The 23707-nt window shown below is 48.3% G+C and overlaps 2 long non-coding RNA genes across 6 annotated transcripts; both read left to right on the top strand.

Moving 5' to 3' along the window:
- Nucleotides 1–9: 9 nt before the first annotated feature.
- Nucleotides 10–8968, top strand: LOC130143162 (uncharacterized). 3 transcript variants are annotated; one of them, XR_008819661.1, is made up of 4 exons: nucleotides 10–257; nucleotides 1560–1705; nucleotides 3611–6303; nucleotides 7403–8968. It is a non-coding gene; the product is annotated as an uncharacterized LOC130143162 (long non-coding RNA). The 3 variants fall into 3 exon arrangements; XR_008819660.1 differs by having other exon boundaries at nucleotides 3611–8968; XR_008819662.1 differs by lacking the exon at nucleotides 10–257 and adding an exon at nucleotides 1335–1459 and having other exon boundaries at nucleotides 3611–8968.
- Nucleotides 8969–9066: 98 nt separating this feature from the next.
- On the top strand, nucleotides 9067–23000 carry LOC130143101 (uncharacterized). Of its 3 annotated transcripts, none has more exons than XR_008819637.1 (6): nucleotides 9067–10367; nucleotides 10837–11015; nucleotides 14431–14622; nucleotides 15015–15084; nucleotides 15594–16061; nucleotides 19427–23000. It is a non-coding gene; the product is annotated as an uncharacterized LOC130143101 (long non-coding RNA). The 3 variants fall into 3 exon arrangements; XR_008819636.1 differs by having other exon boundaries at nucleotides 14368–14622; XR_008819638.1 differs by having other exon boundaries at nucleotides 10837–11246.
- Nucleotides 23001–23707: the final 707 nt, after the last annotated feature.

The raw sequence follows: 23707 nt of genomic DNA, 5'->3' as shown, positions 1-23707 counted from the left end.
GCTGCAGAATGTAAAGGTCTGGAGAAAACCAACCTGAATTCAGTAGCAGAAGGTTTTGCCTGTATTTCTTTTAGTAGAAACCTGAGTTTTAATTAAACAGAAGCTATCCCAGTTAATCCTTCCCATGGTGTCCACTTGTACAGCTTACGAAACTTGCCCTGAAGTTCAGCAGGTGCCTCCTGCCACCTGTTTGCAGCCCTCTGCTTGAATGGAGATGCAGATGGAAGTCAGGAGCCATCGCTGCTGTTACCCATCAGGTACACCTCTTCTCAGTGGCAATGGGGTTATTAAATAAGATTTGATCATTGTTTAATTAGGATGCGATTAACTTAAGGACATTATTCACAATGGGTGTGAGCGCTGTGGATGTGTGTGTGCATATATTTATGCAAAGGTGAGCACATATGCAACTGGCTCCACAAAAATTCTTGCGATCAAGAAATTATGCTGCGTAAGATTAAATTCATAAAACTCAGTCTAGACAATACACAATTATAGAGGATGCACATTACAGGAGTTTTAAAATGTCAAACGTAGTCCTATGTTGGATACTAATGATGCTGAGGAATCTGCAGCTGTCTGTATTGGATGCGAGTAGAACCAGTCCTTGGAGAGTGGGAAATGGCAGGAACTGCCTCTAACTATTGTAATCTACAAGATTATCCCATTAATCATATTTTTCTCCAGGAGTACCTTGGTTCTAACTCTAAGTGTTGTTTTTCCCTTGGTGCATCACATGCAAAAAAATGCCTCTAATTGAAAACAACACAGAGACAAAACCAAAATGTGTGCTGGGTTCTAGCCGGGCTGGGTTCCACTGGGACTGAAAGGATGGCACACACAGACCCCCAGCTGACTGCATCGTCAGTGTCCTTCCACACCTGTAAAATGTTGTTTTTTGATTTGTGTTGCCAGTATTCTCAGCATACAGAAGGGGCTGACACTGCTGTTCCAACAGAACAAGGACCCGGTTTAGGAGAGGGAGATGGCAGAGGTGCTTTATTCAGGGCCTGCGTTCTGTGCAGGGGTGAAGACAGTGGGAGGTGCAGGTAAATCTATGGAAGTCCTCAAAAATACGGCACAGGGAAAGCCAGAGTTGCTATCAGTGAATGAATGTGACTAGCTCTGGCTTGATTACCATAGTATTTCCTTTCAGCCGTGCTGTAGCAGCTACATTTGATCCCCCAAATTTCTGCTCTGTTTGGAGACATGAAAAGGAGAGCAAATGATACATATCCAGTAAGAAGGTTAACTTGTATGATTTTGCATGTCCATGTTGTTTTAAATTAATTCACCGGAATTTCAGAGGTGTCTGAACTATGTGTCTCTATTGGGTGCTCTGACAGATTGCCTAATTGTTTTTTGTCATTCAGATCTGTAACTGCCAGTGTGAATCTACATTTAGATGGATTACCCAAAACCTGCCTGCTGTTGGCAGGACCTCTGGTGTGAGGTGGAGGTGGGAATAACTTTCTTTTTATTCCTCTGTACACGTAGCCATGAAGAGCAGCTCTCCCCACTGATCCCTTCCAGCCTGCCTGTTGCCTTTTGTTTTGCAGGCTGCACCTCTGTTTTGAACAGACCCCTGCAAGACTGACAGCTTAATCCTGGCACGTTCCTCTGAAGGGTGACTGCCTGTGCAGCCAGCCTCTCCCGCTTGCCACTCCCGTGCTCCGCAGGCTCCGTGGCAGCCGGAGCACTGATGGTAGGTGTGTAACTTGCTCTGTGCCTTGATACCAATGTTGGGGTGGGGAAGGTCTTCCTGGGTTCCTGGCAACACCTTCCTGGCTCCAGTGCTGAAAGCTGGTGTGTCCAAGGCTGTCAGAGAGATGTTGCTGGTGTCGGCATCGTAATTGCATTGGAGAAGGGAAAGCTGTTCCTTGGCCAAGCAGGAAAGCTCTTTGCTGTGGTATTGCTGCTCCCAGCATTCAAAAACTGAGTTAGAGGCACTCCCTAGAAAGCAATAGGTTGATAAATAATAGGTAGCATTTAAAACCCACGTGCTCTGTTGTATTTGGCCCTGTAGAACAAGCTTCCATTTTTAAATGTTTTCTCTTTGTGCCGTGAGCACATATTAAAGATCAGTTGATGGGAGCAGCTGGGGCTGTAAAGGGCCACCAAATACTAGACTGCAGCACAAGTGACCAATGCTGGACTCGTGTGCTTCCTGCACCGCAGCCTGTGAAGGGAAGGTTAAAAACCCAGGCAGGCAGTGGCTGTTCTGATGCACTTAGGCTACTGCCTCTGTGAAACCCTCATCCTTCTGCCTGGTCAGGGCACTCTGAATTCTGTCTCTGCATCTCCTGTCCTAATGCACTTTTAACCACAGTCATAGATGCTTCAGCAAAGTACATATTTTGTTAAAAAACTCCAAGTGTCCCAAAAGCTGAGGATTAATTCCATAGGCTGCAGCTTTCTATCCTTCCTGCTCCCCAGGAGCTGTCTGCACCCTCCACGTATCTCCCTGGTTAGCACGGCTACCCGTGCAGTTTTGTTAGGGGATTTCTCTCCCCTGCAGCTCCTCTCGTGCCCAGGCTAGCAGGGGAAAAGCAAACTTGCCTTCCTGTCAGTCCGAGCGCTGCCGGCCATGGAGCAAACGGGCTGGCAGATACCGTGTCAGTGCTTTGTGCTGCACACAGGCCTCTTCCCTTGTGAAATGACCTGCTGGTTTGGATGCCTGGCCCTCACTGGATCCCGTCCCAGCAGCTCACTGCCACACGCTGTCACTGCTAACAGCAAATTGTCCATCCAGTCAGGCCGTCTCTGAGCCAGATTCCAAACAAATGTGTTCAGTGGGGCTGGTCAGGTCCCTGTGTCACTGTGTTGTGCCATCAGTGTGTTCTTAGCTGAATCCAGCCAGAAACCCCCAAAACTTCACAAACCTGTATTACTCCTGTTACTTCCCATTCCCAGACCCAAGTTCTTCCAATAGAAGTCAGCCTTCCTTTCCTCAAAATTAGCAAAATGAAAATTAACTTGGTACATATGCGTGAGTTTGTGAAGAGCAGAGTACTTGTGTGGTGCTGATACAACAGATAAACCACAACATTTATTAGCAAATGTTTCTGGATGCAGGGAGTTCTGCTGAATAGACACCCCTGCAGCTGTTGGGGACCATATGGGGACATTTCTGGGAGAGGTCAGGGCCTCAGATCCCAACCAGGAACTGAAGCAAGAGCTGACAACGATCATAGCGCAACCTCAATAATGCGCTCACACAGGTGTGAGAGTCATGTGTGTGTACACATATATATACACACGTATCTATATAAATGCTTATGTGTGTGTAATATATATACAGAACAAAAATCCCTATGGTCAAGTTACAGAAATACTTGAAAATCATGAATAAACCCAAATGCATTCAATACAGTTATCAGACACCAATAATCTTAGTTAAGCATTATTTTTTGAACGCTGTGGCTCTCCTGCACTGGTGGTGAGTTCTGCCTGAGCAAGCAGTCTCCTTCATCTTGAGTTTTGTAATACAGAGCAGGCAGGAAAAAACAAGCATGTTGAATCCGAGGCATGTCGTGTTGGGTCTGTGTTGGAGGTGTGAATGTGAGTGCAGATGAAATGATCCTGGTACCTTGTGTGTTTTCTTTCTCAGAACAAAGTGTCCAGCTGGAAAGTCTTCAGTGATTCAGGAGGCGGCTGTGGCCATAACCCCTTCAACGCCAAATGTGTGGAACGTGGAGCTGCTTCTAGGTGTATGTGCATCTGCAGTATGCAGTTAAGGCTGTAGTATGTCTCTCATCTTGGTGTGTCAATGTGTCTTTTCATATTTTTCACTCTTTTCCCTTTCCTCTAAGTTTTCTGTGTCCTTGGTTCTGGAGGAGTTATGTGGAAGTGGTGGTAAAGCGGCTGGCTGTAGGGCACGCAGTAATGCTCAGCGACCCACAGAGCCAGCAGCAGGTACCTGTGCAGGTGAGCTCCTGGTAACTTTGGTTTTAACCTGAGTGCTGATATACACAGGGACAGGAGCACTTCAAAGGGTAATGGGGTAAATGTGGGGTTCTTCAGAGAAACCACTTTTTGGCCTCTTGCTGAAAGCTCCCTGTCTTCTCGTGGGAAGCCCTGACTGTGGCTGCCCTGCAGCCCCTCCTTGTCCGAGTCGCTGCACTGAAATGCCTCCTTGGAGGGATCTGAGAGGATCTGGCAGGGTCCAGAAGCAGGACAGGGAAAGAGGCCTTGGTCACCTCTTTGGTAAAGTTACCTTCTGCTCTGCTTCCCTTGTGCTTGCCGTTCAGCAGAGGCCTGGCGGGTTTGATGTTCAGGTAGAAGGACCGGCTGGAATTCATCCCATAGATGTTGGGTGAGTTGCCAGGGTTGGTGGGTCTGGAAGGGATGGGGCTAATATGCAGATCATCTCTTTGTTCCTTGATAGTCGAGCTCTACCAGCAGAGTAGGCTGCCTGCAGTAACTAGGTTTTGGCAGCAGGAGTGTGGATTCCCTCAGCAGAGGAGAGAGTCGTGGTCTTGGCTTGCTCTGCTAAGTGTTACCATATTTCTTCCAACTTCCATTTCCTCTGGGCTGAGTTTCAGCTCAGCTTTCTTCCTCCAGATGCTCGTATCTCACAGACATCTCGTTACTTGTGATGAAACTCGTTGAACCAGATGAGAAGATGGTGTGTATTCAAACACCCATGTCAACTTGGTGGCATTGGAGATTTAGTCCCAGATCTTGAGAAGGAGGAGGAGCAGGGGACTGCAGCACTTCACACGTCTCTGGACAGTAAAAATCATCTTCTGTTCCCTGCAGTCTGTCAAAAGGGAAGTGAACCGAACCATCCTCTTCAGCTGTGTCTTATGTGGGAATAAGTAATAGGCATGGTGCTGAAAAGCCCAGGTCAGGTCCCATTTAGCTCTGAGAACTGCCTGTCCTCAGCCATGAATTGCTCACAGGATCCAGCCAACATGATTAAAAGATCCTTCACCCCTCTGTGTGAGCAGGATGGCATACAACCTGCAGTCTGCTAATACACAGGAATAATATTACAATATATTAGTGCCAAGCCCTGAAATGTGGGTGTCCTGGTTAGATCATCAGTTCAGCTCCAGTAGACACTGAAGTGCCCAAGTTACTGGTTTACACACGTGACGTGAATTTCCCAAGTAGCTGTTCAGGAGGCCAGCTTTGGGCTCCCTCTGTGTGTTCCCCCTAAATCTGAGTTTTTCCTTGGATTCACAATGTTTGACAGCCCAAGCAAAACTGCAAGAGCTCAAATGGATTTGAAGCCTTGGTCATGCAAATGGCTAATGTTTGCTATTCTGGACGTTAATTTCATAAAATTAATCTAACACATCTTGAGGGAAATTAGTGCATGCAGATGCTATCATTTATCACAATTATTTTAAAAGCCCTAATCTAGCACTTCATCGAATTCTTCACATCCACTTGCATGTCAAGCACTGCAGGAGCATCTCTGCCCATGGAAGCGTCTCATCCTTCTGCAGGGGTGGCTGGTGAGGCATGGGGGCAGCAGGGCTCAGCCCCCCTTTCACCTCCAGGGAGGCAGCGTGGGGTGCTCTGGTGGTGCCAGGGTGGGGGATTATTGCCGCCCCATGTCAGCTGTAGCAACCTTGGTCACTGTCCGTGCGGTCCCTCTCTTTTCAATACAAGGTAGGAGGTACCTGCCTTGTTGCCTGTCTCTGTGCTCTAGTGAGTGCCTTTACAGGCCTGGCTGCAGGTGTAAGCTGTGAATTTTTTTCAGACCTGGGCAGGGAACATGCTTCTGGTCCCACTGCGGTTTTCCAGGTTCCAACAATGCTGTTAGCCCAAATCAGGGCAAAAAAATTTCCTATGAATCAATAAACTGAAGAAGAAAAATCTTGAAAGCTATCAAAATGTGCCTGTATTAACCCTGTCACACTTAATTTGAATTTTGACTTTTAGAGAAAAAAAAAAATTAACTAAATATGTCTTGAAAAGCTGTTGGCTTGGAAAAGCTGAAAATGTCAGTTATCCCTGAAAGAAAGAAGAATACAGACAGGAAAGTACTTCCATTTTGTGAGTCTTTCGTTTAACTGAATAAGCTTTCAGCAGTGATTTCATTTGTTTGGCAAGAACCTCCTGCTCATGTCCACTTTGTACTGTTTCGATGCAATGGAGCAATGCTCCTCTGCCATAGGCTAGGTGATGCTCTCCGCAGCGCCCAGAGGTGTGTGTGGGGCGGGGGGTTGCTGCTGGGATGCTCACGCCAACAGCCACCGTTCCCCCAGGTGCTGGCAGGGAGGTGGAAGCCAGGGGCTGAGAGCAGCGAGGGCTGGTGCTGGAGCAGCCACCGAAGTCTGCTGATGTGAGGTACGGGTCATGCTTTGCATTAATCCACGCGTCTTGCTTCGGGCTTGTAAGTCTCAGGGCCTGTGGATTGGGCTGATAAACAATTACCTGGCACATCACAGAATCCTCCGTTGAAGGCTGTAAGTGTGTCAGGGTACAGTAGTCCTTTATTATTGTGGAGTGAAATAAAGATGTGATTTCAGATGTCATACTTTGGATATTCAATCAGCACTTGCAATATCATGCATAAACAATAAATTACCATGTGATGTAATTAAATATATTTCTGCTTCCAGTACAGGAGGCAGAGGGGAAAAAAGAAAAGCTAAATTCAGAAATTCAATCAAACAGCTTGATTTTTCAAAGGCACAAAGCACCTGAGAGTTCCCGGTGACTCCTCGTTTTAGCAGAGATTTTCCTCTACATAAAGAACTCATGATAATGAGCTGTGAGGCTGAATGGTTAAAACGATTATCCCCAAGAAATTCCCAGAGCTTTTTTCAGCAAGTCAGAGCAGTTAAAGCTGGCAGAAAAGAAATAATTTGAACAATTTTTCATTGGAAAATACACTTTTGATGAAACTGAAATAGTTTATGGGAACATTGCACTTCTCATAAAATTTTCAGGGAAAGAATTTCGAAAGGACTCACAAAATGGAAAATTACCTTTCTGATTGATTTTAGGATTGCATTTTCTGCTATCTAAAATAACGTATAATGGTTAAAGTGCTTCATTTCCATAAGGTCATGTTGATATTTTCAAACTGAAATATTTGGCAGTTTCCATGACACAAATAGTTTTAGTATTTCGATTTTCCTGATTCCATGCAAAGCTAAATTTTGCCATGGAGGAATTCTTCTAAAGGCAAAAGTGTCACTTTTTCTGGATGCACTTATTTATTATGGTGTCACACTGCCTACCCTTCATGCACACATTGTGTGAGTCTTGCTTGGCTTGATGCTTTGAAGGCTAACGCAAGGTGGACTGCCATTACGTGGTTACTGACCCCTGCTCTGCAAGCACTCTTAGGAAAAATAAAAAATCTGTCTTCCTAGTATGCTTTTTATTAAAAAAAAATAATCAAGAAAGACTTTAAAAACAACTGATGTTGCTGCTTTAGGTTTCTGTCTGAGGGAGTGTGTAAGCATGGATGTAACATCAAGCTGGTCAGTCATCCTGCTGCCCTTGATGGGGCTCCATCATCGTACCTGGGTAAGTGCTGGCCCATACTGGGGAGCTGGCAGATTCGTCTCAATTACACTGGCTTTCTGATCACTTCTCAATGCTCAAACTGGATTGCCGCTTTTCAGTCCCTCTTGGTCTGTCTTGTGCCAACATGTTACTTTCATTGCTGACACGTTACATGTGGAAAGGAATGGTTTCTTTTGAAACCCCTGTGAACGTATAGAGTCGAGATGTGTTAGTACAAAAATGAAAACAAACTCTGTGCTTCCAAGCTGTGTAATTGCAGAACAAGATGCTAACAGTCCTCAAAAATGCAGGCTTTTGCCTAAATGACATGCTTTGTGGGAGTAATTAATTTGTTTTTAATTATTATCTAACTTGTGAAGAAATGTTCTGAAGAAGTTGTATCTTCAGCACAAGCCTTTCAACTTTTTTCTTTAAGATAAATTTCTTCTTTAGACTTGCACCATTTTATATTTTGTATGATAACACCAACAGGAGACTCCTTAGCAAAAGTCACTGCTTACAATTTTTGCCTTTAAGGCTATCTCATAATTATGTATTTAACTAATCAACACTCCAGAACCTCCAGATGCAACAGATACAGGGTTTGTGAATTATTTCCCTATATACATCTTAATTTTCTAGCAGCAGCTGTAATTTATGGGATTCCATGCGGACTAGCAGGGCTAATGATGAGCAAATGTGTTTTTAGAGTTTTACCGGGTGCAAATGCCGGTGTATGGTGAAGGGATGAAAACAGATGACTTCTGAGCATCAAAGCTCCCGCCTCTTGTCCGTAAATGCTCCCAAATCCCAGGTCAGCAAAGCAGAGCTCTGGCATCATTACGAGTAAAACTCCTGGCCCTGTTTTGCCAGCAGGACAAAGCCTCAGCAGTGGATTTTCACTCGTGAACCCCCAGATCATCAAAACAAATGATCTGAATCTGCCTGAGCTGCGTTGGTTTATAGATGAGTATCTGTGCATTAGGATGCCAGTCTGCTACTGGGATGTGGTTTATTTTCAAGCAGGAATTCTTTAAGAGTTTTATTTGAGTCACGTTTTATAAAAAGTCACGCTTTCCCAAATGTACCCCCTCGGAGCAGATACTCCTGTGGTATGTTTTGCAAATACTCAGAGTTCAAACAGCGCTTGGTCTGCATTAAGGCTCCTGTCATACGAAGTACTGACCTATATTGCAGATGGTGAAGGCTTTTGTTTTCTGAAATAGCTGCCCGCTGGAGAAATGCAGGTCTGAGTGAGCAGGAGTCATGGTGGTTTAACTCCAGCAAAGCAGTCATGTGTAACTAATACTGTATTATTAACACTGAGGGAAATTTTCAACTTTCAGCATCTGGACAAAAAAACAGACAATAAAAATTGCTTGGTGACTTTTTCTAACCTTTGTAACATGTATTTTACTCACCAAGACCACTGCCTCTCCACTTTGCGGTCTCAGGCAGTGAAACAGAGAGATTATAAGTATGCCATTCACTGGGAAAATGCCTTTTCTTTTTTTTTTTTTTTTCCTTTCCTCAAGTAAACTTTCAGGAAATATTGATTTTTTTTCTTTCTCACATTTTTAATCTTTTGGTCTTTCATTTCTCATCATTAATATCTTCCTAAGTCTGAAGCCCTGCGTGGGGATGTAGGTGTCAAGGCAAGTGTGGCCATGGGATGAACAGCTGATCATTGATCAGATCACCAAAGTGCAGACATGCTTTGTATCCTGCAAAAAGTGAAGTTTAACTAGCTGAACGCAAGCACAACGACCCCAACTGTGTGACTGCCTGTCCCACCTGGCTTCCTTCCATGGCCCACCTTGCCACTGGGCTCTTACTTAAAGGCAGTTTGCACTTGGTTGCAAAATTGATTATTACGGAAGTCTAATGTCTGGGGGCTGCTTCTTGAGCCAGAAAAGGTCAATAAACAGAAGTGTCAGCATCCCACTGATGGGCAAAGAATCTTCGTCCTAGGGCTGGGACAGGGCATATGACTTTAATGATACAGAAACCTGGCAGCTAAAAAGTTGTCTATGAGACAAAACAAAAACAATGAGTTTGGAAGAGGATGGTTTACAACTGAAAAAAAGAAAATGTTAGTTTTCATTCTGCTCCATTCAGAATGGAAATACTGTTCCATGGAGCATATTACAGTTATGACTATTATTGTATTGCTTCACTTAGGAGGCATGTGGAAATAATTTTTGCTTATATTCAGTGTTTACACCAGCAAGAAACAATACAGGTTGTGTTCTCTCCTTGCAAAACTGTGAGTAGTGGCAAGTGGAGAAGGAACAAGAAGAAACTTCTTACAAATGGCAGTTAGCAAGAGGAGGAGATGGTGTAGCAGAACAATTTAGGATTTTTATTTGAGTAGCTAACTTTAAATGTGAAAGCCGCAAGTAACTTTTTAAAACAAATGTTTGTTAATTTTATTAATTTTCTTAATAGAGGTTTTGCTGTGTTTGCCCTTTCTCAACCATCTGTTGTAGTTGCTGAGTACCCCTTGGCTACACTGCAGCCTGCCAAGATGTGCTGATGCGACAGGCTCCTGAAGGGGGTGAGGAGAGCATGGCCACTGATGTCCCAACGTGGGACTCAAAGCCCCCACTCCTGTGCCCACTTGCAGTGGGGTTTGCTCTGCATGGCTGTGAGATCTCTCTGCAGACCTTTGTGACTTGGGCGGAGGACCCTGCATATGGTCAGGTCCTCTCACAGCACCTTAACCTGCTGTGCCTTGCCCTTGCTGCACCCGTCTCCCTGCTCCAATCCTTCCCTTGTTACTCCATTAAAAAGTGTTGGTGTTTCAGATGAAATGGATTTCAAAGGGATATTTGACAGAGGAAAGTACCTAACCTGGAGAAGTGAGGAGAACTGATTGGATGAAGGAGGCACTGGTGAGAGCAAAAAATAATTGTGTGAGCATGTATGTGGAGTATTTTCTGAAATGTTTTAACCTGGGGAATATTTTTCCTGAAGGGGATGGTGCTAAATCAAAGAAAAGAGGGGATTCATAATTGTGGGATTAATTTGTGGACTATTTTGAGAGCTGGCAAGATCTGTTTGGAAATCTAAAATATGTATTTTATTAGTCCATTTTTCTGAAGAGGTTGCAACTGTAAGTAATCTTTATTGCAACTCCCACTGAAACAGGTTTCATACATTGTTTTAGTTTACCGTGTGACTCTGGTTAGTGCCTTGTGCTAAACTGTGTTCTTCACAATCAGGTCATATGTTATTTATGGTCTAAAATACCAAGTGATAGCTTGGGAATACACTTTCTGTGAAAGATCCCAGGGCAGGTTCAGCACATATTTCCATGGTGAGTTGTACCTTACATCACTTCTTTTCCCCATTTCTTGCCAGACAGCATTAAGGAGCTATTGACCTGTCTGATGCTGCTCCTGAAGGGCTTGAAAAACGTGAATGCGGCGATGCCCTGTGTCCACCCGACCCTACCTTGGGACAGCCGCTACCCCATGTCCACAGCAACAGCCCAAAGGGCGGACAGAGAGGAGGAGTGGAACACTGGATTGCGTTGAGAGGTTACAGCCTGTGTCAGGGCCAGGGAGGGCTCTGAAGGGATGGAGGATGTGTGTGGATGCGCATGGGACAGTGTTTGTCCAGGCAGAGACCACAACCCCAGCAGAAGGATGAGGTGTGTGGGCTCAACAGAACAACGCCAGGCTGTGAGCATGGGAGTTCAATCTGGTGGCTGGGAACCCATCACAGCCTGGACGTGAGGAGTCAAGCATATCGCTGTGGCACCAGCAAAGGTAAAGGGTGTACAGTGCCCTCCGCCAACGGGGGCACCGGCCATTTCATGCGGAACAGGTGTTGTGCTGCTTCCCACAGCAGCTACAGTGCCTGTGCTTCAGCAGCCTGGGCCCTTGGTCGTGGCACTTCTGAACTCAGTGCTCTTTCAGTGTCTTAACACTTCATCTGTGTTAATCCTTTTTTTTTTTTTTTTTTTAATATGGAACTATTCTTTTTCAAGTTCATCTTATGTGTTATGTGTACACACACACGTTTTTGATCGGCTGTACGCACTGCACACAGATATGCAGGTTTAAGAGTTACTTTTTTTTTCCCTCTGACAAGTCCTCCTGGCTCTGGTTTTCAGTGGTGGAAAAAGCCAACTCTAGCCCTGGAGAGCTGGAAGAGTGAGACATCTCCGGTGCACTCTAGAATGGGAAGAAATCAAGATGTCATCTTAAGGCTATGCATCATTCCTGGAAAATAAGCTGGCATATTTTACAGAAGAATTGCATAATTACTTTCTACCTCTGCACAGGGCTAGTTCTGCACCTCGTAATACCATGAGTTTTTAAAGATATCTTAAAGACTCCGTTATCTTTGGCAGCATCCTGGCAACTTGGCACACCGCGCTGTAACAATGACACCAGCTCCCTTTCCCCCTGTGTTTAAATACTATGTTACCAAGAATTCATGAAAATCTACTAGAAGTCAGCGTTTCCCCTGGGTACGCCTCACACCTGCTGCCCCGTGTGCGGGGGGCTGCTGGCCGGCTAGGGTGAGATGTTGCACCCCGGGGAGAGGAACAACATTGTCCTGGGTGTCTGGTGCCCTGGGCTGCCCCTGTCCCCTGTAGGGAGCAGAGAGGTGCATTTACCTCCAACGCTTGAGAAATGTGCCTTGGCCAGAGACAACCAAAGGCTGCCTGACAGGGTGTGCATGGGACCAACAAGTCAAATCGCTGGGTCCTATTAGGGACTTTCGTGTGTTATTTTGGCCTGCAGTTTGATTTAGCTCGCTCTTTCTAGTATTTTTTTTATACCACATAATACTGGAAGCCACCCCTTATCTCACCAACATCCGAGTACCTTGTTTCTAAAATACTTGCAATATTCCCTGAGGGCAATAGGGGAAAAGGTGAGGTCTCAAAATGGAGTTTATGGGGAAAATCCTTCTCCTGGCAGTTTCTTTCACTGGCTTTGTCCCACCGATCTGCAGTAGTGAAGGCTCTGGCTGTACCTTGGCAGTTTTGTTAGTTGTTGGGTTTCCATAGCTGGTGTCCTTCACAGGGGTGGCTTTTGCTTTGTCTCTTTGCAGGGGCTGGGTTTGGTTATCAGGGTCTGGTGATGTCCTGGGAACTGCCCACACGTGCAAGCTGTCCCAGGTGCCGTGACTGCAGGGTGAACAGCTAGGTGATCCGAGTATTTCTTTAAATAGTGTTAGTCTCAAAGCTAAGTCCTGCAGGGACTGCTTACGTGGGCTGTTCTGTTGGGTTTGTGCAGCCAGACCCAGCACTGTGTGGAGGTTGGGTTGGATTAGAAGTGCTCATGCCAGCCCTGGTATCAGTTGCAGCCCCAGCAGAAGCTCCCCTTGCCCTCAAATCCCCCGGTGCCTCAGTACCGTGGTGTCCCCAGCACAGGCTGGTCCATAGCACAGCTATTCCCTATGTCCATGGCCAGCCTGAACGTGGCCAGGTGGGCTCTGTCTGCCCAAAGCACTGGTGGGCGTGTGGAGCTCAGGTGGTTCCAGTTATTTTCTGTTCAACTGCAAGCAGACCAGAAACCAGCAATATTGCCATAGTTTCCCTATCAAATTTTAAAAACCCCAGGTTCAACTTCCAAAATTTTTCCAGGCTCTGTGGGCTCTTTCTGATCTCTGGTGGTAGCTCTGCGAGGTGGCCGATGGTGACCAGCAGCTTCTTGCTTGTTCATGCAGCCAGGGAGGGGGTTGCCCTGAGGAGCATCTGACGAGGCTTGCGAGGGGCACAGCGTGCTCTGCAGCAGCTTCACGGCCACAGGCATCTCATGGAGTGGAGCATTGGAATGATGCAGTGCACGTGTACAGGGCAGAAGGATGCGTTTGCTTTAATGGAGCTAGCAGAACCCCCTGAGAACTAGCCGTGTAATCCAGTTCAAAAGGTGCCCGTCTCTGTTGGGCCCCCCCTTTCCCAAGCCGTGGGTCTCCTGGCCGTGTGGCAGCACGAGACAGCAATGCAGCCAGGGGCAGGGGGCACAGGGCTGCGGGGGCGCGGAGCCTCACCGTGTCCTGAGGGCTGCAGCCCTGCAGCGGTGGTGGGTGCAACCTGCTCCTCGCTTCTTCGTGGCCAAAGGCATGCCGAAGTGCATGGATGTGGGTTCTAAACCTCAGGTGCAATGGCAGAGCATGCAAAATGCATGGGTTTGGGATTTTTTATGAAAGTGATTGTTAGGCATTGTCAGTAGTTTTTAATAATTACTGTTTATTAGCAAGTGAGAATAGCTCTCTGAATAACTTCATGCCAAAGAAACAACGTTCAGGGTGGTGTGGATTTCTGAATATCTGTTTATCACATTTTAATGTTGATGGAGAAAGGGAGAAAAAAGTTGATGGCATTTTTGTGAAATTCCACCCGTTTATGACCATATGAAATTAAAGCTTTTATACACTTATAAAGAAGCTCCAAAGGGAACAAATATGTTTTTCCTACTGAAGTCTGCTTAAAGCATATAACAAATATGATTGCACAGCTCAATATTTCATATAAAACAATATGCTCTACCATTTTAATTTTCCTGTACAAAATTGGTTTTCATATGAATTCCTGTTGCATTATTTTCTTATTCCAACGAAATTAGAACTATATAGATATAAATGATATACATTACATTTATTATACATAATCTAGGTAAATATGAACTAATTCATCAGCCATACCTCAGCTTTCATATAAATTATCTTTGTGGCATTTTTGCTTTCCTATAAAAGTCTTACAGTTGAAGGGTTATTTGACTATATTTGTAACTATTGCAGCATTAATTTAATTGCACTTCTACATAAGATTTAAAATTATGATAAGAAGTATGGAAAGCAGAGAGAAAGGAGGTATGGCAGGTTTTAATTTTGACTATTTTTAGATTTATTTTGGGTGACTGGATGTTGCAGGTGGTGGCGGAGCTGCGGTCTCCCTCTGGGGAGCCTGAATCCTTGTGCTTTCCTCTGCCACAGAGACCCCGATGTATTCAACCCGCTGGTCATGCTGGTGCCACTGGGTTTCCCAGGGATTCCCAGTTCATGGATCTGTGGGGAACGCTGAGCCTGGGGCAGGACTGCCAACGAGGCCATGGCGCTGGAAGAGCTACGTGGGGACTGGTGCTCACTTGAGGTCACCGCTCATTTTCCATCACTGGAATTCAAGAGGTAAAAGGTGGGAAAACACAAGGAAATTGAAAACTCTTTGTGTGAGGGGGGCGGGGGGAGCACAGCCGCGGCAGTGCCCTTGGGTGCAGGTACTAGGAAAATCCAGTTTCTGAGGTGCTTGGTGGAGCAGGAGCCATCCCAGCGTGACCTCCTGCTTCAAAGGCATTGGGGAGCAGCGATGGGTGCAGTGCGGCTGCGGGGGCTTGCGGGGTGCTCTCAGGTGCTGGGCCCTGCTCCACAGCAGTGCAAGGGCATCAGGGTGTGACAGCATCTCGTGGGCAAGCTGCCCAAACTGGCCAGGGGGCCAGGCGCCAGGCTGTCATCTCCATCACCAGGAAATTGGTCTTTTGGTGTAATTTTCCTCCAGTAATTAGTCTCTCTGTGATTTTTAGACTTTGTGTCATGTTGTGAATACAACATGCTTGACAGCATACCTGCCGGGGAAAATATCTTCTGTGATGGGTAAGGAAATATCATTTTTCATGAAAGGCATCAGAAAAAGTAAATGTGAAACTTCTGAACAGTTGGGGGCATGATGACTTTCAGTGACAAGGAGGGCTCTATCTGAGCAGTTGGCAAGTGTCAAACTGCTCTCTCCTGCCTTTTCCTTGGCCATTTGGGCTTTGAGTCACGGGCACAGCATTTCGTTAACACCCAGTCCGGGGTGTAAATGGGATAGCTACAGGCAGGAGACATTTCACGGCATAAACCACCTGTAGCTGTACCAGGCACATGTTAAAAATGGGCAGCTGAAAACCAGAGACAGGCAAAAAGTGCTGCACAAATGAAGGCCTTGCTTCTAAAAAGGATTTTCTCACATGTTTAGGGATGGGAATAGAGAAGTTGACTTCTGTGCAAATAATTGCAGTTAATTTTAAGCTTGAGTATTGTATTGGGTCTTAAATATTGTGAGGTAAGTATATCTGGGTTTTGGTTTTGATTTTTTTTGTTTGGTTGGTTTTTAAATACAGAGCCAGCCTTATCCGAAAGCAGTCATTTCCAGTGGGCAGTGGAGCTGGGAAGGGGATGGGGCAGCCCTTACTGGAGCTGCTGCTGGACAGCCTCAACAGGGACAGACAGCTCAAAGGAGACTGTGGTCTTTGCACCAAGGAGCAGCCGTAGACTCTAGATCTGCTGCTGGGACCGAGTGAGGACCACCACTGGGTCCACTCTGGAGCGGTGTCCAGGGGCCTTTGGCTGGAAATGCTGGGGGAGCCTGCAGCAGGCAGTGGCCCAGCGGGTACAGAGCCCTTTCCTGGAGCTGCCCACGGCACGGCTGGAAATCAGCTCCAAGTGCCACATCCATCATGCCCAAATTGTTCAGCAACCTCCAGGACAGCGTGAGCAGCAAGTAGCATCTGTTCCTCCCTGCCAGAGCCACGATGATGGACTGCCAAGAATGGAGCTCCCTCCTAACTTCTTGCTGTCTGGAAGCCAAGGTGAGATTGAGTTGATGTAAAAAATGGCCACGCTGGCGGGGCTGCCTGCCTGGGGACAGGAGCGGGGCGGTGGTTTGCAGGCTCTGCTTTGCCCCAAAGAGAGCTGCTGGGAGTCACGGCTTGGTGCAACGCCCGCCAAAACTGGTGGGGTCTCTCAACTGGTTTGGTAGGGACTGGGTGAAGGGCAGGGTTTTGCCAGGTGCGGTTCTGGATTCAAGTGGGAAAAATGCAAGTACATGTCCTCTCCCGTGGCAAACAGAGGACTAAGGCCCTTGCTCCCCAGAGGGAAGCCCCCTGCCCCGTAGAGGGCTGAGCAGAGGAGTGGGAGGCAGCGAGCTCCTCTCCTGGCCCTGGCTGCCTGTGCCAGGCAGGGTTTTGCCTGCATGCCTGGCTGCTCTGGGTCTGCACTACCTTGCTGTGGGTGTAGGGTCATCTGCCACAGGAGCGTTCCTGCCTTACACCCATGCTGCCAGTCTTGTGGAAGGCAGGCATCCTCTGCTGGCCAGCCACAGGGCACTGGAGGGCTTAAAAACAGAGGGGAGATTGTGTGAGGTGCTCTGCGCTTCCTTTTCCATACTGCTCTGTAGTGCTACACAAGGCCGTGCAAAGTTAATCAGAGCAGTGAGAAACCATGAACTCCCCCATGCAGCAACTCTCTGCAGGGACATGGGGCAGGAGAGGAGGCTGCTGCAGGGCTTGGGGCATTGCCAGCCCTGAGCTCTGCGGCTGAGCCCCACGCTCCTCACCTTGGGCATCCCAAAATTATGTGCAGTACTGCTTTTATAAAGGGATGCAGAATTAGATAATCTAGGGTAGTCTTACGTGGTTTAGTGGAAGTTAAAATACCGTATGTGTTAGGGCTTGCAGGATACTATATTATTTTTAACATCCACACGTTTGTAGGAATTGTAACTAAATATGTTTTCTAACAGGAATAAAAGTACAGGCTTAGGTATTTTATGAATGGCAGCTGTGTCAAGAGTGATTCAATAAAAATGTGTGCATGGTGCTATTAATCCAGGCAGGAATTTTGCTGGCGCTGTGCAGGGTGTCTGGAGTGGAGCTGAAGCCCTCAGCACTCACGCTGCACGAGCCTGTGTCTCACTGGCCTTCAGAACGAGCCGGAACTCGGCCGGGCTTTCCTGACATGCCGGGAATATTTAAGGGGGCTGTTTTCACAGTGCATTAGCTGGACCGCATCCTTGCAGAAACCCGTGGGACCATCTGGTCTCCCACTGCTGAGGGGAGGTTTGCGAAAGTGTTTTGACTCTTCCTAGTTGAAGGTATGGGGAGACATTGGTCTCTGCCAGTGAGTCAGAAAAAAGATGCTCACCCTTTTCCATCTTTAAATTGTGCCTTTTTTAGCAGTAATTGGAAGAACTGATTTTTACAGTTAGTTTGTCTTGGAAATAACTTATGTCTGCACCACGTGAAAGGGATGGTAATAGCAATGGCAATAAATAAATCACGTGGGGCAAGTAGCAGGCAGTCGTATTAAGGCTAATAGCAGTGTGGCTGTTGCACCTGCATGCGCCACACTCGTTAGAGTGGTACAGGCATAAAGGAAAATATTATTATTGTTGTTGTGGCTGTTATTATTGTAATTATTACTCCCATTTCCTGCTGGGGAGCAAAGGCGTGAAGCCCCAGGTGACAGCTTCATGGTGCGGTTGGAAACCTGTGGGGGGTGAGTTTCTGTGCCTCTGTGTGGCAGGCAGAGGGTGGTCCCCCACCCTGCAGACCCCGTCCCCAGGGCCCTGCCCGACAGCCCAGCCAGGCTGCTGGCACAGCCTGGGATGGGGCAGGACCTCCACGAGGTGCCCTGAAAGCTGCAGGAGGGGATGGGGAGAGGGTCTGTGGGTGCCCCAGCTGTGCCCCTAGCCCCATGGGGCAGTGCTGCCCTGTCCCCCACCATCATGCTGTGCCGGCAGCACTTCCCCCACGGGGCTGGTGGTGCCGAGGTGAGCACCCACAACGCAAGCACAGCTGCGCTTCCCACCTGGCAGGGCGATGCTGGCAGCGGGAAAGGTGCTGCCTTGACAATGCCACTCAGCCATGGCTGCTCCTGGAGGACTGGCAGCAATGCCCCACTGCAATGTGCAGCAGGGACAGCGAGCTCCCGTCCTCCTTGGCATGGGGCTGCATCCTCACAAGCCCCCAGACCTGCAGCATGAGAGGGTCTTTGCAAGTCCTGCACCTGTTGCAGGCTGGCCTTCGGTCTGGCAGTGTGCTCTGCAGGCTCTGTGCTGAGGTACGGTGCAGCTCAAGGGAGCTGGCACCAGCTGCTGAGCTGGCTGCAGGGCAGGCTGTGAACGCTTGGGTATCGTACCTGCACGGGGATCAGATCAAACGCTGCAGGGAGGGCAGCTGCCAGTGCAGCCCAAAGCCCAGCAGGGAGATGGGCCGACTTCTGGGGTCTGACCACATGCTACACTGGCACTCAGAAACAGCGTGAGTGGGCTGGGTGAGACCCCCTCATCTGGGCAGCTTCTTTGCGCTCTGCAGGGAGGCAGTGGCAGTGGCATTGGCAGTGCTGTTGGTGGTAGCAGTGGTGGCAGTGGCATTGGCGGTGGCATTGGTGGTGGCGGTGGTGATGTGGGGTCTGGGCTGCCCTCTGTAAGCTGCTGCTCTCCTGAGCACGACGGGGTGCGTGCTGCAGAGCTGCTCTCCTGTCTCTTCCCCACGCTGGATGCACCTTGACTATCCCAGTCCTTGAGACTTGTCCCGCAGCTCCTTGCAGCCCTGAGGGCACCAGGCACCCGTGAGGAGCAGGGGGACGCGTGTGCCCCCCTTGTGCAGGGTGACAGCACACGTGCCATGCATTGCCAGCACTTTCACCTGCGCACGGGCAGGGTGGTCCCCAGCACAGGCAGTGCCTCAGTTTGCTGTGCAGCCCTCCCCGTGGGCGCTTGCTGGGGTCCGGGGCACCCTGCGCCTGCCCTCCCCTCTAGGCATCCTTTCCCCCATGCCTGGGACTGGCCCACCCCGGGTGGGAGCACAGGGGCTGGTGCCCCCTCTGTGGGAGATGCCAGCCTGCCTGTGCTTCCCATCACTAAGCAACAGTGGGTGAAATATATCCCGATTTCTGCTGCTCCCATTTGGCACCTCCCACCATGTTCTTTCATGTGCAGTTGCACAGTGTGGCAAATAAAAAGCCCATTTTCTATCTTTGGGTGCCAGTGCACAATGTAGCCATCGTCGGGAGGACAGGCAAACCAATTGGCAAAGAGCAAATGACTGACATTAGGACCGAGTGACATTAGTACCGAGACGCTGCTATTCATCTCAGGGCCGGGTGCTGCCAAGCAAAGTCCAAAAAGTTTGGTGGGGTTTTTATTCTCTTTTTTTTTCTTTTTTCACATCAGAACTTCAAGCTGATCAAAGAAACAAACACTTTTAATGAAACATATGCAAGATACTTAGAAGGAGAAGATTCACAATGCATCTGCTGCGGGACCAGAAGGCTTATCAAAAGTGTGAAGTAGGAGGAGAAAAATTACGAGTGTATGATGCCAGAGAAGATTACAGAAATATTAAGCAGAAGGAATGTAAACACGTATAGCTGGTGATGGCTGGTGCGTGGCTCGCCGCGCACAAAGAGCCTCTGCAGTGTCGGTCTGAGGATGCTCTCGCCGTTGTGTGCGAGCAGTCCACCGCAGTCCAGCCAGGCACCCCTGCAGCAAACCATGCACCTGCATGCCCAGCCCTCGCCCTGGTTGGGCGCCAGGCCCTGGGGATCAGGCAGGGCTGGCCATGGCTGTGACCACATCTCAGAGCACAGCCCCCCTCCCCCGGAGCCCCTCTCTTGCTGTCTGGCTCCAACTCGATGCCGAGACATCGGCAGAGTGCCCACCGTGCCATCCAGTTCAACTGTCTTTAGAGCCGATGAACATTGCAGTGGCAATTTATTTGCATTTTCTTTATGAAACAAAAACTTAAATGTAATATCCATTTTCTTGCAATGTGTTTTATTGAAAACATAAATACTGTGAAAAACTGTAATTTCTGGTGATAATACAGTAGTTTACTATCAGTGGGAATATCACATCATTATTTCTGTTCCGCATTCAGGAGTGTGCAGACATATGGCTTATCTATTTCAGCCACTGGCCAAATTCTGCTCTCTCTTAACCCTTGCACCCTCGGTGAATTCAGCGAGGCTGCACAGTGATAGCTAGCAGCAGGATCTAGAGCTCTTATTTCTTGTTAAATGAAAATTTTTCATTTTCAAAGCTGCTTTCCTGTCCCCCCACACACTGACTGCAGTTCTTGCTGTGTGTTACAGTTTTGCTTCTCCCTCCACAGTGCTGGCAGTTGTCTGCAATGGCCTTTCTCCTCCAATCAGTGCCACCACCACCTCTGCTATGAGGCAGCACTGGGGGGTCCTAGGAGGGGTGTCTGCCCTCTCCTCGGGCTGCAGGTGCTTTTTCAGGGGGAGCCCAGCAGGGGCAGGGCGCAGTGCCCACCGGGTGTGGGAAGATGACTGCTCGGAGCTCTGCTCCACTGTGGGGATGGCCAGCAGCATTTCTAGGGGCTGAGCCACGGAGGCTCAAACAGCAGGAGAACAGTTACAAATAGATCTCCTCTCCAAAGGGCAGTTCAGCAGCCTCTGGAGTTTTAAGCCAGTCTTGTGGCTTCTGGAGAAAAAAAACATTTTGCAGCTTAAGTGCATCTCTGAGGAAGAAACACGTTTGCTGTGCTGGCCAGAGGGTGCTGTGGGCACCATCCTGGGTCCCTTTCCTTCCACTTGCTCCCTGGTGATGGCAGCTGGGGCTGCTCATAGCATTGCTGCTCTTTGCAAGAGCACGGGGAGACCCTGTAAAGGGCTGGGCCAGCAGTGCATTCAGTTTAGTAACCTGCCTCTGACAATGGCTGACGCTGCTACAGCGTGAGAGGTGGGCGAGCAGGCGGCGGTGCTCCCCCCAGGGCTGCCCACATCCAGCAGCCAAGACCTGGGGCTTCCTGAGACTGAGGGGATGGCTGTGTGCTGTGATGCTCTGCCTTGCTCTGCCCTGTGTCCTTTCCAGTGTCCTATGCCAGTGCCTGGCCCTCCTGGCACCGGGGCTGAAGGGGTCTCGTTCCCCACTGTGGACCGTGCTTGCAAGCTACAGCCCCTCTGGGTGAGGGAGCTGCTCCAGGATGGCTGAGCCAGCGCTGACTGGCATTGATGTGGCCTCGCAGCCTTGTACGGTGATTTGTCGATCCTAAAACTGCTGCGGACCCCCCAGCGCAGGTCAGCCCTGCTTCCTGGCATCTTCTTCCAGGGGCAGTTGTGCCTGGGGCTGCTGGAGGGCTGGCGCGGCTCCCCATGTATGCGGGTCCTGCCCCACACAGCTGAACTGCAACGTGGGGCTGCTCGCACTTCACTGATAATAATCCTCTCTATCAAACAGTAACTCAATTTAGTCTTTTCTCTTTAATATTTATGTGCTGACCTAGCAGTCTGATGAATCTCGTAGGCAGCATTCTATCTGGGTACTAGCAAATGATCAACCATCACAGTCAGTCAGGACCGACTCCTGTCTCTGTTGCTGTTGTTTCCCATCACTTTTCCTAACACCATCTCAGGAAAATGCATGGTTTTCCCCCACCCAGGAAGGCTGATGCTCCAGTTTCCCGCTTGGTATCACCCTGCAGGTGGGTCAGGGGTGAGTCAAGGGGACGTGGCAGGTCCCGGCTGCCAGGTCAGTTTTGCCTGAGGTTCCCAGCCGCAAAGGATCCACCAGCACGTGTCAAGGTGGCCAGGAGGCAGGTTTAATGTTTGCTCCTGACCTTTCCGATCACTCTGCATCTGCGAGGCTGCCTGGGCACCCCGGAGGGATGGGTGCCCTCGATTTGCCCTGTTTGGGAGATGAAGCCCCTGCTGCTGCTTGTCTCCTGCATCTCCTGGACTAGAGAAGGGAAGGAAGAAGCAGCAGCCTCTGCCACACACAGCAGGGCGGGCAGCATGGCCACTGTCACCTCCTTCAAAACATCTGGCAGGTGTCCAAAGGAATGAAATGGAATGGAACAGAATGGAATGAAATGGAATAAATAGACTCTTTCGGCTGGAAGGGACCCACAACGGTGGTCTAGCCCAACTGCCTGGCCCCTCCAGGGCTGACCAAAAGTTAAAGCACGCTGTCAAGGGCATTGTCCAAATATCTCTTAAACGCTGACAGGTGTGGGGCATGGACCACCTCTCCAGGAAGCCTGTCCCAGGGTTCGAGCACCCTCTTGTTAAAGAAATGCTTCTTCACGTCCAATCTGGGAGGTTCAGGTTTTCAAGGAAGGTTGCCACCCTGCTGTCCACGGGCCAGCAGTGGTCTGAGGAGCAGAAGCTGGGGACATGCTGGGGGCAGGCGGGCAGGTGCCCCCAGTTCCCAGCTGTTAGATATGACTGGCAGGAGCCAGGCCGCCGTCCAGCATGGCTTGGCTAGTGCAGACTCCAGTCCTGTTGCCACGGTGGCAAGACTGCACTTTCCCGTGCCCATGCGAGTGGGATGACTGGTAAGGCAAGCTAGATCACACCCCACTTGACCACAAGTATTTCACAGGGGTTCTTACCTGCTATTTCCAAGCAGTTATTCTGGTTTTGCTACACGATTACTGAAGGAGCACTTCCAAACTCCATGTTCAGGTAGAGAGCAGTGTCTGCTTTGGAATAGCTCAAGTATTCCTTATAAATGCACTTTTTATTGTGGTTTATAACTAGCTGTCATGGTGACATGCAAAGCTGAAGTATTATGTACCTCTCAGCACAGTGTTGCTTGTTGGAGAAGGAGCCCTAGCAAAGTCAGATTTCTTTGCAATTTTAAAGATTTGTAAAAGCAAGCTGGAAACAAAAATAAATTAAGGCATGCAAATAAAATTCTTTCCAAAACATCCATGCTCAAGTGTTTTTGTTTTTTTTTAAAGCATCTGGCAAGCCTTTCTTCAAATTTATTTTAGCTAAATGCAAACAAACAACAACTCTAATAAGCATAGTAGCATATTCATTAAGCGTTCTGGCTACAGCTTTTGAAGATAAGGTGAGGAAAGAGTTCTTTAATCTTATTTGGGGAAATAAATGTATACGATCACCATGAAAAGGATTTTAATCTTGAATAGCGAGGAGTGGAAATGTATATAAAGCCCTGCTAGCACACCCATTGCCTTTTCTGCTTCTCCTCATGCAGGTGGAGCCGCAGGACGAGCCGCAGCCCTGCAGAGCGAGCGCTGCATTCTCACTACCTTCCTGTTCTGGTGGGGTATTGGGGTGCACACCAGGGTTCATCCTGGACAAAGCCAAATGATAAAAGAAAAACACCCCACGAGAAACAACAAACTTTTTCAGGCCTCATACACTCTCCTACCAGCAAAACACCTGTGGGTTTTGATTCTTGCTCTATCTATGATCTACGTGAAGTAGTTCAACTGCTACAAGGTTTCCGTTGCCTTCGCTTTCTGGTGATTTTGGACCGTTTGGGTCTATGGGTGCAAAATAGCAGGAGCTTGTGTTTATGATTTCAGTATTTGTCAATAAATTCCCACTTAAGTGGCCAGCAGAAATACTCAAGGTCCCTTTTTTACAGTGTTTTGTGTATGTAACAATTACAGCAGGACTTTTTGTGCTCATATCCTCAGTCTTAAACTGTTTCATTTGTATGCACTGGGTGACTATATTT

Source organism: Falco biarmicus, chromosome Z (genome assembly GCF_023638135.1).
Source record: "Falco biarmicus isolate bFalBia1 chromosome Z, bFalBia1.pri, whole genome shotgun sequence".
Taxonomy (NCBI): Eukaryota; Metazoa; Chordata; class Aves; order Falconiformes; family Falconidae; genus Falco; species Falco biarmicus.
Note: the sequence above shows the minus strand (reverse complement) of the source record. Positions and strands in the feature narration are given on the sequence as shown.